At 33.9% G+C, this 13,783-nt stretch overlaps 2 long non-coding RNA genes across 3 annotated transcripts; one reads left to right on the top strand and one right to left on the bottom strand.

Moving 5' to 3' along the window:
• Positions 1-6,053: 6,053 nt before the first annotated feature.
• On the bottom strand, positions 6,054-6,942 carry LOC127853123 (uncharacterized). Of its 2 annotated transcripts, XR_008036468.1 has the most exons (3): positions 6,743-6,908; positions 6,495-6,596; positions 6,054-6,349 (listed from the first exon to the last, which is right to left on the bottom strand). It is a non-coding gene; the product is annotated as an uncharacterized LOC127853123 (long non-coding RNA). The 2 variants fall into 2 exon arrangements; XR_008036469.1 differs by lacking the exon at positions 6,054-6,349 and having other exon boundaries at positions 6,381-6,596; positions 6,743-6,942.
• A 3,798-nt stretch (positions 6,943-10,740) lies between these two features.
• On the top strand, positions 10,741-12,804 carry LOC127853126 (uncharacterized). Its single transcript, XR_008036472.1, has 3 exons — positions 10,741-11,816; positions 12,074-12,259; positions 12,553-12,804. It is a non-coding gene; the product is annotated as an uncharacterized LOC127853126 (long non-coding RNA).
• The last annotated feature ends 979 nt before the right edge of the window (positions 12,805-13,783 follow it).

Genomic DNA, 13,783 nt, shown 5'->3' with positions numbered 1-13,783 from the left:
ACCAAGTGCTGGTGCAGGAAGCCTTGTCCCACCCAGAAGGTTCCAAAGAGAGAGATAATGCGTTCGATAGAATACGCAAAGATGGGATTTATCTATTCAACAAAGAACAATCCGGAACCAGCGTACTTATCGGAAAGAAAAGGGCATGCTGATGTAAAGTGCTCTAAATGCAATGGGTTTTTTGGAAGTCGTCTTTTCTATCGACACAAGTAGCTGTGCACTGGTGATGGTGAATTCGAGCGTGAAATCCTCAGTAGATTTCATGACAACGATATAGGTGAGGTGTGCCGAAGTGAAGCCTTAATGTTCATTGGAAGAAGTCTTTACCAAGAACAGAAGGGTAAAGTTGGAAAGGATATGGAAGTCAAGAAGTCAGTGATGTCTGACATGCGCTCGCTGGCAAGATTGTATACAGCGTTCAAAGAATTCATGCCCACCAGTCACAACATAGAAGACATGTTTATTGTAAAACACTTCGATTTCTTTGAAAGTGCCATTGAAGCACAAACTAAAGAAAAAAAAAACCAGCTGAAATACGGGTTGAAAATGTCATTGAAATTTCTAATCCATACTGCTCAGGAAAAAATGATTGGCTATTACGCAAAAAAAGAAGACAAAGCCATGGTCAGTTCATACAAAAGCTTTCTTCATGTGTTTAAACTCCACCAGGGCAGAATATTTGCAGATGCAAATTATGCAATTAACTATAGCCGCCAGGAAAAACTTAGGATGCCAGAACAACAGGCCCAAAAACAGGAGGTTCAACAATTGAGCCAATACATTAAAGAAACCATCAAGCAAAATGACATGTGACTTCACACTCATTGATCGAAAAGAGATTGTTCTGCTTCTTGACAGTCTGTGTAGCAGATTAACACTGCTTAATGCAAGACGAGGTGGTGAGCCCAGTCGCTTGAAAATCGCACACTATCTGTCTGCGAAGGAGGGGAAATGGGTCGACAACGATAATGTTGCTAATCTCTCTGAATGTGACAAGAAACTTTTTTCAGAGATGATCATTGGGTATCAGCCAGGAAAAGGCAATCATCTCGTACCTGTTCTCATTCCAAAGGATTGTGTTCGCGGATTGGACATTTTGTGTGACCAAGATGTTCGAAAAAATGTTCAAGTCCTCGAAACAAATGACTTTTTGTTCCCGCACACATCACTTTCACACGTTCACGTTGGTGGGTGGACTTGTATCAATAAGATGTGTTTAAATGCAAAATTACTGCATCCAGAAAAACTTACAGCAAGCAAGCAGAGGCACAGAATCTCTACTTTATACAGCGCACTCCAAGCCCCCGAATCAGAAAAGCAATATTTTTACAAACATATGGGCCATTCAAAGGACGTGAATCTGGGTACATACGAGTATCCGCAACCAATAATGGAGGTAATTAAAGTGGGTCGACACCTGCAAGACATCGATAAAGGTTTAATATATTGTATTTTGAGACATTCTTTTAAAATAAAGAGTTATTCAAATAGAGTTTGTTCTGCGTGCAACAAATTGATTTTAAGTAAATCGACGAGTGAGTCCTGAAACCAATACTTTTTACATCACTGACTTTATGTAACGCGTAACGATTATGCCTGAAACACATTATAAAATATAATATCATTTATTTCAATTATACACAACATAAAAGGTCCATAATGTTATATTCAAGGAGCAACACGAAAAGGCACCATTCAAGAGACGACATTACGTGAATCAGGAACAGAATATGCAATCCAAGAAGGTAACATTTTAAAGAAATTGCTAATGTAGTCCAATTAGTTGTAATTAATTAACGGAGTGATTCGGATAATTGTTTTGTTATTAGAGAATTGTAATAGTACATATTTATACAGTTACTGTACAGCGATAAGGCACAACCAAGCCCAGTCGAGAATATGGGGTAAATCTTCGACATTCCATGATTTTATTTTTCATAAATGATTTAGGAAAAACATGAAAAGGCACCATCCCAGAAACGATTGTACCTGACGCATTAACAGAAGACAAAAGAAGTCAAGAAGGTATGGACAAATATTCCATTTTAATGTAGTATAATGTGTTTGACATGTCAGTAGTGTTTGTAATTTGTTGTTTACGGATTATTACGTGAATACAGAACAGAGTGTGTTTTTCGCGATAGAAGTATGAAACTTGGTGTTAAATTCATTAAAAATAGAAACACAACACAACAGATAACTGGCAATCATATAGTATTAAAATGGGCATGGTATTAATTTAATAAAGTTTGTCAGGGCTGTTTGTCTTTTAGTGTATAATATGAAATTAAAGTATACAAGTATTAACTTCACATTGAAATATATATATGTAAGACCAGTTATAATATTTTCCGTCCCCTTTGTCTGTCAGTGAATATTTCCAACTTATTCACGCGACAATAGTGTGCAATATTTTCATGCATTAGCACGACTGTCTGAATCTAAAATATTGCGCTTTGCGTGGCTGTTTTATGGGTTTCGATTAATATAATGTTTATATTCATATTTTCCTTTGTACATATGTTATATGCGATTTTATAATACGACTTCTTATAAGCATATATTAAAATATTTGTTTCCACAGAAACAAACTGTTCGAATATTTAAATTTGTAAAGTGCAAATGAGACTGAATCAACTCAATGCACATCAATAAGTACACACATTAACTTAAAACCATGTATCCTTCAAAATAAAAGACAACTGTGCGATCGACTACTCATAAAAGTCAAATAATTTATTATAATCAATTGTATTGACAAAATCGACTCTCAACAATTGTTACACTCGTAAATACGATATCTTTACCTTGTTTTTCATTCTAATATAGTACATAAAAAGGCTCATACAAAGGCTTCTAAAATATTTTCTCGATTTTCATTAATATTCTACTTGATATCATTTTTGCAGAGATTGATGTCATGAATCGATAATTTGATCAATTTAAAACTAACTAAAATCGTATATACTAGTACTCGCTGTAAAGACGGTGGCTTCAAAATTGAAGCACTTGTATTTATTTGGCTTCATCTATATTGTATTCCATTGATTTAACAGTGGTGGCTAAGATGTCTCATATAAACGATTATCACGTTAACCGAATGCATTTGACAACTTGAAAATCTTAAAATGTTTTGATTTATATGTTTATGTATTTATAATAAGATGTTTATGTTGAAATACGCTTTCGCTTCAGATAAATGAATTTATGTAATTGACTTCTTCATGTACATATGCTATGTTCTGCAACACTGTGTTAAGGTTTCGCAATGAACTTGTTAACTTGAACTTAGTATTGTAATTTTCCCGTATTAAATAATTAAACCAGCTTTTACCTTTTGTTTTATCTTTTCTGATTACTTTGATGTTTTAAATTGCTGTGGATATAATGTTTATAATAATTACTCAACATCAACAAACACATTTTCGCGATAAACAATCACATTTCAATATAAATTGCAGTTTGACACAACATCTATAATGCTGATAATTTAGACATTTACTAAAACGAGTAAATGAGTAGATATGACAATAAATCAGGCAATCATTTGTTTAGACTTAAGGACTAAACATTATTACTTACTTTAGTTTTAGCAGATTATGCTTTTAAATAATTCTTAAAAAAAATAAATGCTATGTCAGCCATTGAAACAATCACGAAAAATAATTGTATACTTTAATACCATACAAGACGCATGCAACCTTTAGGAAACAGTATCGTGTCACTCAACAGTAGCATTGTGCCATCACCGTAATGCATTTTACCTTTCGGCGACACACACAAAAAGTATATCTGTCATCGTTCATTTTTGTGCCGTAAAATTAATATGACATGTAAAATATGTTTAAATTATAATAAATAACAAATAAAAATGTTAAAATCAGTTAAAGTTATCGTTTAACAACAATGTCACCCAACAGTTGTATTATCGGGTAAGGTTACCCGAAGGTTGATTTTAGGAGTATATATATATTTATATATATATATATATATATATATATATATAATCTGAAAATATTGTCTTAAATCAATGTTATATCTTTGTATTAACACTGAAACACTCATGACTGTAAATTAGGCATTACCATATTTCTTTACAACGTAATGCATGTACATCATCGATATATATAACATTTAAAACGAAAATCGTTTTAAAATTCAAATGTTTGCATGGTGTAAGAACTACTGTTTTGATATCTTTGTTGTGGACAACGTGTTTACGTTGAACGTCCGAAAAAAATATGTCCGAAAATAACTGCAAGCTGTTAAAACGCGAAATTAAGATGAATTGAAACAACAATGCGTTAAATATTATTTTTCATCAATCTGACATTTTTCACGGCGACTGATCGGAGCAATCTCACGGGGGTACTGTGAAAATCGTCAGATTTCCGATTTATCTGTCAGATCTCACGATCTGACAACATTCAAGCTCATTCACGGTCTATTTCGTTTCCGTAGAGATAGCTTATGTCGTCCGTTTGTAAGCTCAAATTTGATTGGCTGACTGGTTCAATGGCTTATTCCAAAAATAAATGCTGCTCGAGCAGAAATTTTGCTGCTCGAGCAGCAATATGCTGTTAAATGCTGCTCGAGCAGCATTTTTTTCTGCTCGAGCAGAAGTTAAAGTTTCGACCCCTTTGGTGCGCCATAGGTTTTCATTAGTGTGGAGGGAATAGCAGAAACAGCAATTGTTGGAACAATGCCTTACAGGCATGGACATGCTGTTTTCCAGTAACTGATGTTGTTCTTGTCTTGACACAGTCTAAGGACCTGTACAGTGTATCTGTAATGTGTTCCAATTAGAGTGGTAGAATTTGCTTGTGATGTTCAAGTTCAAATAGAATAAGATGTATAAGATGTATGATCAATATTACATATATGTATTATAGTTATAAAATGCAGGGTCAAGTTTGATTTTGGGTCCTGTACGATAATATTTTATTCTGAGTAGTGGCGCAATTGTTTCCTTCATTCTGACAAAAATACCTGATCTGCTCAGTGACTTGAAACATTCCTAAAATAATTGATGAATAGTTCAGGGATGTTTAAGAATCTTAAATTCAAAAAATATTCATAAAACATTCATAAAATAATTTATAAATAGTTCATTGGTGGTTTAAGAATACTAAATTCCAAAAATATTCTTCATTTATTCTTAAACATTTTATGAATAATTCATGAGTGGTTTAACCCTTTCAGTGCGGGAACCGAATTTTAAAGGCCTTTGCAAACAGTTTGGATCCAGATGAGACGCCACAGAACGTGGCGTCTCATCAGGATCCAAACTGTTTGCTATTCTGATAGTATTCTTTGGAAAAAAATCAAAGAAAATGCTAATTTTAGAACTTTAGCAGACGACAATTTAGCAGACGACAAATTTCCCAGCATGCAAAGGGTTAAGAATCTTAAAATAAAAAATATTCATGAAACATTCATAAAATAATTTATGAATACCAGTAGTTCATGGGTGGTTTAAGAATACTAAATTCCAAAAATATTCTTCATTTATTCTTGAAACTTTTTATGCATAATTCATGAATTTTGGGAATCCTTGATATATTCTTGATATTTTAATGAAGTGGAACAAACCTCACTTCATGAAGTGACGTTAATGAAGAAGAGTTCATGAACAATTCTTGAAAGTATGAAAAATTAATGATTCATGCATATCATTTCGCAGAAGCATTTACCAGTCAACTTGTACTCAAAAGTACAAGTACAGCTACCACCTTCCATCCTGGATTCACACAGCATTGATACCAGAAAACACCTCATTCTAAGGTACATTTCACAGGAGTGTATGTTTGGCTTGACTGAAGCAGATCTACCCATAATTGATGATGTGAGCAGTGCAAAGGAGCTTATATCAAGAGCTTTATCTATCAACTCAATTAATGAAAGTTGATAGTTACAAATGTCTTGGAGATAAATACTTCGAGATCTTGTATTAGAGAGTAGAGTTTGGTTAGACGTCATGACTGGACGGAGGGGCTAGGCTGATACTCGTAGATACTTAACAATGCGTGTTATTATAAAATCACTTGAACAAGGGCTGTTTGTAAAACATGCATGCCCCCCATATGGGCTCTCAGTTGTAGTGACAGCCATTTTGTAAATATGTTTTTTGTCACTGTGACCTTGACCTTTGACCTAGTGACCTGAAAATCAGTAGGGGTCATCTGCAAGTCATGATCAATGTACCTGTGAAGTTTCATGATCCTAGTCATAAGCTTTCTTGAGTTATCATCAGGAAACCATTTTACTATTTCGGGTCACTGTGACCTTGACCTTTGACCTAGTGACCTGAAAATCAATAGGGGTCATCTGCCAGTCATGATCAATGTACCTATCAAGTTTCATGATCCTAGGCATAAGCGTTCTTGAGTTATCATCCGGAAACCATTTTACTATTTCGGGTCACCGTGACCTTGACCTTTGATCTAGTGACCTCAAAATCTATAGGGGTCATCTGCGAGTCATGATCAATGTACCTATCAAGTTTCATGATCCTAGGCATAAGCGTTCTTGAGTTATCATCCGGAAACCATTTAACTATTTCGGGTCACCGTGACCTTGACCTTTGACCTAGTGACCTGAAAAATCAATAGGGGTCATCTGCTAGTCATGATCAATCTACCTATCAAGTTTCATGATCCTAGGAATAAGCGTTCTTGAATTATCATCCGGAAACCATTTTACTATTTCGGGTAACCGTGACCTTGACCTTTGACCTAGTGACCTGAAAATCAATAGGGGTCATCTGCTAGTCATGATCAATCTACCTATCAAGTTTCATGATCCTAGGCATAAGCGTTCTTGAATTATCATCCCGAAACCATTTTACTATTTTGGGTCACAGTGACCTTGACCTTTGACCTAGTGACCTCAAAATCAATAGGAGTCATCTGCAAGTCATGATCAATGTACCTATGAAGTTTCATGATCCTAGGCCTAAGCGTTCTTGAGTTATCGTCTGAAAACCACCTGGTGGACGGACCGACAGACGGACCGACAGACATGAGCAAAGCAATATACCCAGTGATTTTTTTTGCTTTAATTTGTTACAGCCTGTGCCATTTGAATTGGGAAAATTAGCGCGTTAAACCGTGAAATTGGGAAAAATAGCGCGATAAACCATGAAATTGGGAAAAATTAACCATTATAAATAGGTTTATAAGTAACAGAAGTGATATTATTTTTAAGTGCATGTTCAGGGAGTTTTCTAGAAAAGGAGTCTGGTCAAATTGTTTTTTTTTCTTTAATCAATAAAAGTGGCAAGTTTGGGAATGATATATGGACAAAAATGACTAAATTCAAGTTATATATTTTGTAAGATGTTTAAAAAATAAAGTTGAGACCTAGATTTAAGAAATCATAATTAAGTTATATGAGACTTCTTTCTAAAAAAAAAAAAAAAAAAAAAAAAAAAAAATTTTTTTTTTTTTTGTTTTTTTTTTTGGAAGTTGGGCTTTTTTTGGGAAATTTTGGTCAGAATTTTGGGAAAAAACGTGTATTTTTGCGATTGGGAAGCAGCCGAAATTCGGCTGTAAATTTGAGCAAAAAAAATCACTGATACCCCCTCTTCTTCGAAGGGGGGCATAAAAATAAAGAAAGAATGTTTCAACTATGAACTGGGTGTTGTTCTGTCGACTATGTGACAGAACTGCTGCGCTAGGAGGGGAAGGAAGATCAAAAAGAAACTTAAACTTTTCAAATAACAAGCTATGTACAGGTAATACTTGTTTTTGGTAATTCTTTTTAAGCATTATGTAACATATGCCACGACTTTATTTTCACCGCCACAACAACAGTAGACACACTTTTATGTGTAATATTCTTTCTTTTTTTGCGAAGAAAAAGATTTTGATATGTCTGCAGATAGCGATTCCGACCTACATGCCACCTCTGGTACAGAATCATTATTGTACATACTGAGAACTTGAAAATCATAATAGTAATTGTTTCATATTATTATTTGCTAAGAGTATAGATATTTTTGTAAGCATATGTTTATTCATATCAAGTATTAACTGGTAATGGATTTAGAAACATTAACCACAACCCAAATATTTCATTATAATTATTGCGTTACTCAAAATAATTATTGCCGTTACTTCAGATTGTTATCAATATTTTTGAAGAAATTCAACATAGTGGTAAAACCAATAAAACAACAAGAATTGTTACATATGAATCTTATTATTTCATTCACTTATCCTACTCTCTTTAAAACTAATTTATACCTGTGATTGCATTGTTGATATGTGGTGATTGTGTAATACTCCTGGAAATTGGCCCCAATTAACAGGGCACTTCCATCACAGCCCTGTGTATTGATGTCAGCTGGACACCGTTCTTAAGATATATAACAACTTGAAATGTTTTAGGCCTACAGTACTGTTGCAGTCAGAAGTTTGTGTGTGATTATAAAAGATTTGTGATTTTAGCATTTGTGTGTGATTATGAAAGATGTGTGATTTTAGCAGGTTTAAGTGTTGTTTCAATTGGAAATATCATAGCAACGTGAGTCCGAAAATTGTTTCAGTTGTTTAAAAACACTTGTCAGTAATGTGAACAATTTGGTAGTAAAAAACAACAACTTGTCACATCTTTTAAGAAGCACAAAAAACTGTTTGGTTAAAAAGAAAACTTGTTTTGCAGTTGTTTTTGCAAAAATAATGTATTTCTGCTACAGATTTTGTGTGCAACTAAATTACAAATAGTTGTAGTAATTGTTTCTTAATTTGGCAGGTAATCAAAAGGAGCGAGGGGGAATTGGTTGTCGTGAGAAGACCAAATAGCAAACAAAAAAAGAAATATTCCTCTGCAGACTACTTGCCTTGTGAATATTGCTCAGGGTTTTACAACAAACACACATTATGGCTTCATGTTAATAATTGTTGCTTAAAGCCCAAGGACAAACAAACTTCAACAAACTATTTCCGTCGTGATGCAAAGGCCAAGTGATTTCCATTTATGCGGGGCATAGAGGAAGACGATGCCCTACCCAGGTGTTCCTCTTCTACGCAAAAATGACTCACTTATACGCGAGTTCCCTAGGTCAAAGTTGTGTCGATTAGGCGGAAAAAAAGAACAAAGAGTGAAAGACGTTGATAACGCGGGAACAAAAGTGAGAACAGTTGGTAGGTTACTTAAACAACTAGATCAGAATAATGAAGCTAAAAGTCAAATTTCAGAATTCATAACTGGGATAAACTTTATCTAAGTTTTAAATCCTTGGAAAGCGACTCGACGCAGTTGGCTCTCATTATTGGCCACAAAATTAAACACAGCACATTGTTGAAAAGCAGCATGGGGGTCCAGACCAAAGACGAACAAATGATCAAAGAAGCACGCCATTTTACAGAACTATACAACGCACACTGGAATGGCAGGGTTTCCTGCGTAGCCAATGGAAGACAGCAAATGAGACATAACAATAAACCGGCAAAGGTACCACTGACGTTCCATCTTCTAAACTTGAATGACTGGCTTGTGAAACAGCTTAGACATGTCATCCGAGTGGAGAATCCGATGCGAACACATTGGGAAAAGGCACTTTTTTTCCAGTTAGGTCTACAAACCATTAAAACACATTCCAAAAAAGACTTGCATTCATTTTTTAACGCATTTCAGAACCAAGGCTACTGGGCGTCACGCTGTAAATTGAATATTAAATAATTACTTATTTTCCACTAATTCTATATCGTCCTGACAGTCGTTGTAAACATTACGCTTGCTTATAGTAAAGCCATGAAAACATAAGGCATAAAGACATGGTTTGACAATAACAACAACAAGCAGCACTATATACAAGGACATGATACACAGGTGTTCGATTTAGGCATCAACAGATGGCTGTTGAACTCATTTCAAATAGAGCTGATGTTTATTTTTGATTTTGCAACACATTCTAATGAGTGAATTATTTTGCAAGAATAAACACATTTTTGTATTTTTTTTGCAGTATCGAGTTAATGTTGATGGACCATTGGAAGAAGCACGCTTAATTTACATTACACAAAGTGCTTTTTGTAAAATCCATTTGCATAATTTTTTTTTGTCAATCACTGTATTTTACATGTATGCAAACATGGCAATGGTAAGAATTGCAGTGTTTAATAAAAGAAGAATTGCTGAAGTTTCCGAAATGAAGGTCACCGACTTCACAGAAATGGAAGCACGGGACGAAATGGATAGCGAGATATACAGTGCACTCATATGTCGGAAAAGATTCTTTCTAAAAGGTGTGATATCCCTTGTCAAATAAAAACGCACTTTTTACCAAAACACACATTTAGCGCACTTAAAAGTGCGTTAATTGTGTGTTTTTTGTTAATATGTGCGTTTTCAGTGATCAAAAGTGCATTAAAGTGCGCTTTTTGTGCGTTTTTGCTCTTCAAGTGCGTTATTTTAGTGAAAAAGTGCGTTTTTTGTGTGTTTTCTTCATCTGTAAGTGCGCTTTTGAGTGTAGATGTGAGCAAAATGTGTGTTTTTTATCTAAGAAGAGCGTCTTTTATTTAGGAAGTGCGTTTTTTGTGTGTTTTCTTCATCTGTTAGTGCGCTTTTGAGTGTAGATGTGAGCAAAATGTGTGTTTTTTATCTAAGAAGTGCGTCTTTTATTTAGGAAGTGCGTCTTTTATCTAAGAAGTGTGTTTTAAGGTTTACAGATGTGGGTTTTTTTCTCACAAAAGTGCGTTTTTCGATTTTGATGTGCGTCTTTTTTAAGTCTTTCATAAGTGCGTTTTTATCATATGATCTGTTTTAAAAGGATGTATCTAAAAAGACACATGTTTAACACACTTCTTAAAAAGTGCGTCTTTAACAACCGTTTAGCAAATGTTGTACAGAAATTGAACAAGAAACAAAATTGTTGCAGGCTCTAACAATTTATTTACATCAAATGATTAAACATAGACATATATCTCAGTAACCTGTAATAATATAAGGGGCAGTTTGAATAATTACTGGTTGTCCATATTAACCTGTTTAATGTTTACATACTTTATCATACAATTTCAATGCATACCCTATTGCTTACGTTTTAATCTCAAACATTTCTAAAAAATTCCACCTAAATCAGACTGTGTGTAACTAATTAAAAATATTGAAAGTGTCAAAAGTATTATGTGGGCTTGATAGTATCAATTATATTTCCTCAACATAAATAAGTATTTGAACTTTCTTATACTGATATTTATACCCTAATACAATTAATGTCTACCACATTGACCATAAACATACATTTTAAAAGGCAATTAAAATAATATTTATACTATTAATATTATTTGCTAAAACCATTCAGCATGTTATATTTAAATATTTACAATTAAATATAATGTGTTAAGGGTGCTGTGTATTATTCAATAAATATTTTGGTGTTGAAATGACTGCCTTATCAGTATTTCTCAAATTATGCAATTTTTGGCTTAGACACAGCATGGTATCAGATAAGAGAATAGCCAGTCCCTATCAGTCCTCCATCTAAGCCTAACTAAGGGGTGTTGATATACTTTTGATTTGTTCAGGCACCATTTATTTGAGAACCACAGATAGGAAGTTATTTTTTTAAAACAAGCAGCATCAGCAACTGACTTTAAGCTAGAATTAAGACTTATTATTTTAGTGTAAAATGTCTTGAAATACTTTCAGCATGAAGTATTGTGTGATGAAAAAAATGTGAATTTACTACAATGTGTAAATCAACAATAAAGGAGATTAAAAGTGGGTGGTTAAAGACATATAAAGTGATATGGTCTAGTTCAACAACTGCCTGTATTTTTGGAATACTGAAGAACAGTCTGTTGTAACAGGTTCGTATTTTCAATTCTGCATCCCTTTTTTATTTAGTTTATTGAATTAATAATGATCATTATCATATTTATGTATTGTCACTGGGAAATGTAAATGGATGAGTAAATGTAATGCAATTTTAAAGAAAAACAACACCATTTGAATTATTATGGCTGTATTTTATGGTTATTGTCATCTTAAAGTTATTTATACCTATTTTTGGTCATTAATGAACAGATTTTTCCCCCATATTAAATGAGAACTTTTAAATTTATAGGTTAAACCCCATGGAAAGAATGTGCATCATCGCATCGCCTGCCAAAAAAGGGAGCAAAAAAGAGACTACCTGATGTATGGACTTGAATACCAGGTTTTACCCTGCACAAGCTGGCCGACATGAGGAGAACAGGAGTGGGAAAACCGCACCCTCTTCTTGACCAAGAAAAGCTGGATTTGTTTAGAGGTAAAACTATACAGGGTACTGGTTATTGCATTTTAAAGGTGTCACACTTCCGGCCAGTCCACACAGCAAAATGAGACCACACATCTTGGTACATTTTCGAACAGTATTTTCTATCAAACATATTTATTTATGAAAAGCGTTAAGTCACATGTGATCAGGGGATTAAAATTGCAAAATAAACAACCAAAAACAACAAGCAAACAAACTAATTTTGATTTAAATTTATAATATTTATAGCAACAAGATTACCATAACAGCAATATTCAACACTTACATTATAAAATATCTTTCAGGACCTGATCAAATGAGATCATGCACGAGACGCATCGCGCAAAGGCCATGACAGTATAATTGTTGCAAAGAAGTTTGACCGGCTAGTGGCAGACTTGGAGAGAAAGATGAGAGCTGCACTCCGCTGCCTCAAAGAAATGCTGAAAGGCCTTGATTGATATGCATCTTTCTTATGTATATAGCTGTTCCTGTGTATATACTGTACATGTTATTATAGTATGCTATTATTTTTTGTTTATTTATAATCAAATTATGTTTATTTATTTCATCAAATTGCCATTGATATTTAATTACTCATGTATGTTAAAAAATGTTGGTGTACATTAAAGTATAAAATTGAATTATCTTGTAATTATTAAAATACACAAATATATATGTCTATATAATTATTGGTTTTTATTGCATATCTGAATTAAAAAAAACTTTTAACCCATTTCATTCGGCATTCGAATCGATTTGTACGCACCCATTTCATTCGGGATACGAATTGACCAGTATGTATTACTGACAGTAGGGGAACCCTGTGTAAACGTTGGAAAAACATCGTAAAACGTCATCAAAACATGTGGAAAAATACCCAGAAACGACTTCCTTTGAGCATGCGCAGATGAATCAAAACACTGCGCCAATTTTGAATAACAAGGAAGTGAATTTTGCAGAGTATTTCTGAAGCGATTTTGACAGTTTTTTTTTCATTTTCGTCATGGCGGATAGCACGGACATTGAGAGCGATGGAAGCAATATTGAGGTGGAATTAAATAATGATTTGGACACGAATACGAGTGATTTGAATGAGCCTGGCTATAAATGTGAACAAAGGAATGATGGCGAATGGTTTCGTGTTTTTTTTTAATCCGTTGGCGAAAGTGATGACGACTTTGAAGGATTCCATGCAGACTGGAAGACTGCAAACTTCGACGGCAGAAATGAACGAAATTATAGCGAAATTGGTGGTGCATAAGCTTTTAGATCAGTTCATTGCCTTTTAGAAAATGTATGCTTTGCTGTAGTTTACATGAAAAATGAACATAACATCAATAATTCTGTACCATACTTTGTTGGTATTTTTCATTATCAATGAGACCAAATTTAGTAAGTTTCCCCTTGTATAGTATAATAATCACAACTTCGGTGTTTGTAGGAATATTTTAATAATTTTTTCTTTCCTATAAAGTGTATAAAATTTGGAATAATTGGTACATTGACACCAACACATTTTATATATTAGATCAT

Source organism: Dreissena polymorpha, chromosome 12 (genome assembly GCF_020536995.1).
Source record: "Dreissena polymorpha isolate Duluth1 chromosome 12, UMN_Dpol_1.0, whole genome shotgun sequence".
In the NCBI taxonomy this organism is placed as follows: domain Eukaryota; kingdom Metazoa; phylum Mollusca; class Bivalvia; order Myida; family Dreissenidae; genus Dreissena; species Dreissena polymorpha.
Note: the sequence above shows the minus strand (reverse complement) of the source record. Positions and strands in the feature narration are given on the sequence as shown.